This window comes from Nicotiana tabacum, chromosome 14 (assembly GCF_000715075.1).
Source record: "Nicotiana tabacum cultivar K326 chromosome 14, ASM71507v2, whole genome shotgun sequence".
Classification (NCBI taxonomy): domain Eukaryota; kingdom Viridiplantae; phylum Streptophyta; class Magnoliopsida; order Solanales; family Solanaceae; genus Nicotiana; species Nicotiana tabacum.
In genome coordinates this window covers 57,632,864-57,636,238 of record NC_134093.1, presented here as the reverse complement: position 1 = coordinate 57,636,238, position 3,375 = coordinate 57,632,864, and the positions used below count along the sequence as shown (strand labels likewise).

General features: G+C 38.8%; 1 non-coding gene across 1 annotated transcript; it reads right to left on the bottom strand.

Annotated features, from left to right (window-relative positions):
• Positions 1-1,808: 1,808 nt before the first annotated feature.
• LOC142169262 (small nucleolar RNA R71) lies at positions 1,809-1,915 on the bottom strand. The gene has a single exon (XR_012698972.1). It is a non-coding gene; the product is annotated as a small nucleolar RNA R71 (small nucleolar RNA).
• Between the last annotated feature and the right edge of the window lie 1,460 nt (positions 1,916-3,375).

The following is a 3,375-nucleotide window of genomic DNA, read 5'->3' as shown; positions in this document are numbered from 1 at the left end:
AATTGGTTCATCTTGTGAGGTTAAAACTTAATCGAGAGAGGAGTTTTTGTTGAACGTTTGAACTAATAATTGAGTGAATTCGAGAGACTCAATTACCAATACACCAAATCCACTGCACTTATTCCCCGGCAACGACGAATACATGGAAAAATATTATTTTCTGGACTTTTGACACATATTCGACCTAAGGAGGCTAAGGAGGAGTTAGAAGAACACGAGCACAGGAATTTCATCATTCCTTCCCCACTCAAGACACGAGTTTGGATTGAATTTATATTTTCCTCTACTTTAATTTTATTTGTGATGAATTGCACCATATCTATGGAGTACTTCTCTTTAAGATTTGATGGATTTGGTGTATTGATATTTGTTTGTGGATTATAACTCTAGTTTTATGTATTGAAGCATTTTTGGATGATTTAACTATTGCATCTATATTCACTTGTTCATGTAATTGAGAGAGGCATAACTTGTGATATCTTTGCATTATATTGTTAGTTGAATTCATAGATTCTTCTTAGTAATCGAAAGAGGCTAGTTGAATTGTTGATTAAACCTAGTTTGGATAATAATCGAAAGAGGTTTTTCTAAAGACCAATCCACTACGCATTCTTGCATATCTTCACTTGCTTAAATTGGTTCATCTTGTGAGGTTAAGACTTAATCGAGAGAGGAGTTTTTTCTGAATGTTTGAACTAATAATTGAGTGAATTCGAGAGACTCACTTGAACATTAGAAGTGAAATATTTAGAGTTAGATCCCAACTTAGATCCCAACCAATTATCTTGCACTATCCTATCAACCCCTATTTTCTCCCACTGATAACTTCTTTGCTTATCTTTGTTTCGATTGTCATTAGTCAATAGCTTTAGATTCTTAGTTAATTTTAGTTAGAAATCATATAAACCTCAATTGTTGGTTCTCTTGGATAGCGATTAAGCTAGACACTACGAAAATACTGTTTAACTCCAATCTCTGTGAATACGATATTATACTATACTATCTTTAACTAACGAGCATAATTTAAGTGTGTGTTTCGAGCTCGTCAAATTTTGGCGTTGTTGCCGGGGATTGGCAATTAATAGTGTTTGAAATAGTTTGTAGTGCTAATTCGGGAATTTTTTTTATTTAATCTAATTTTATTCTTTTTACGATTGGTGTTCTTTGACTGTGCGACAGTTAAGGAAGGAAAGAAATCTCACTGAGACATCAGAAAAGGTTAGACAATCCTCAACCAAAGAACTTATGGCTCGAAAAAGGTGAGGATAATGTAGATTTGGCTGCGAGAGAAGCAGCCCAACGAAGAGAACAAGCTGCACGGGATGCTGAGGAAGTAGCTATTAGAGATGCACAGATTATCATTGATGAAGAGGAGTCAAAAAATTGTTCAAAATCAACCCTTGGTTGCAGACTAGTTCAGAAATATAGCTCCCATGCCTGGGAGATCACTTGGCGATTATACTAGACCGGTCTATAATCAAGGATTATCAAGTGTTAGATCACCTCCAATTGTAGCAAACAACTTTGAATTGAAGCAAGGGTTGCTTCAAACTCTTCAGAATTGATGTGTCTTCAGAGGGAAGCCAAACGAAGATCCAAATACACATCTAATGGAATTCGAGGAGATTATGAGCACCTTTCAATACAATGGTGTGTCACAAGATGCAGTGTATTTAAGGTTATTCCCCTTTTCTCTCAAAGATGATGCAAACCATTGACTTCGAAGCTTGCCTACAGGATCGATCAGAACATGGGAGGAGATGACCAGAAAATTTCTTGATAAATATTTCTCCTCAGCTAAGACGGGCAAGTTTAGAAGAGAAATCCATAAGTTCTGTCAGAAAGAGAATGAAACTGTTTTTGAAGCATGGGAGAGGTTTAAGGAGATTGTTCGAAAGTGTCAACATAGCGGAATTGAACTGTGGATGCAACTCCAGGACTTTTGGGATGGATTGACACCTGCCTCACGTAGAACATTGAGCAATGCAGCTGGAGGCCTATTGATGAAGATGACTCTAGAGGAGATAGTTACAATTCTTGATGAGTTATCTAAAAATGCTAATCAATGGCCCTCTGAGAGTGCAGAAAGAAGAAGATCAATTGGTGTTCACCAGGTTGATGTTAACACATCTGTGCAGGTACAACTTGATGTTATGGCCAAAGAGATAAGGAAGTTGACTTTAGCCTCGATACAAAGTGAGCCTCACGCAACTTGTGATATATGTGGAAGAGGACACTCTACTCATGAGTATCAAGCCTCAACTGAGGAAGTAAATGTTGTGGGAAATTACAATTTCAATGCAATGGGTCAGAGGCACCCCGGCTTTTCATGGAGTTCACTTGGAGGTACTGCGAATGCTTGGCAGTAAAATAACTCTAGATCACAGGGACAAGGAGCTCCTGCATACCAAAATCAGCAGAGGCAGCAATTTCAGCCTCAACATCCCATTCAACCTGGTTTAGAGGATCTAATGAAGGCTTTTATTATCAAGACATATGAGAGGCTGGACGCTCATGGAGCAGCTATAAAAGAATTGGGCATTGGTTTGCGAAACCTGGAGAGACAAGTGGGACAGATTACAACTATATTATCTGAGAGGGTTCCAGGCACTCCCCCCGCTGACACTGAAAAGAATCCCAAAGAAACAGTGAATGCTGTAACTCTGAGAAGTGGGCAAGTGTTGAAAGATCCCACCACCGATCCAAAAAGAGGTGATACTTGAAAAAGAAAGCGGGGAGCAACTGAAGAATGATGTTGATAAAAAAAAAGAAAGGCCCGATAAAAACTGAGAAGAAGAAGAAGGAAGGTAAATCGAGAAGGGAGGAACCTGAGAAGAGAGAGCATATGCCTGCTTTACCTTTTCCCCAAAAGCTTTATAGAGAAAAGCTGGACAAGCAGTTTGAGAAATTTTTGGATGTGCTGAAACAGGTTCATATGAACTTACCATTCACATAAGTGCTCTCACAAATGGCTGCGTATGCCAAATTTATGAAGGAGATCCTTATAAAGAAGAGGAAGATCAAGGAGACCTCAGTGGTCAAGCTCACAGAGCATTGCGGTGCGATATTGCAAAACAAATGCCCACAAAAGTGTGGAGATCTAGGGAGTTTTACTATACCTTGCTCTGTAATTCTGGTTCCTCAATTAATTTAATGCCTCTATCTATTTACAGGAAACTAGAGAAGGAGATTGGAGAGATAAGGTCGGTGCCAATATCTTTACAGCTGGTAAACCAAACGACTTTAATACCCGAGGGGATAGTGGAAGATGTGTTAGTTCGGGTGGATAAGTTCGTATTTCATATAGACTTTATAGTGGTGAATATGGAGGAGAAAAAGGAGGTCCCCCTCATCCTAGGAAGACCATTCTTAGCA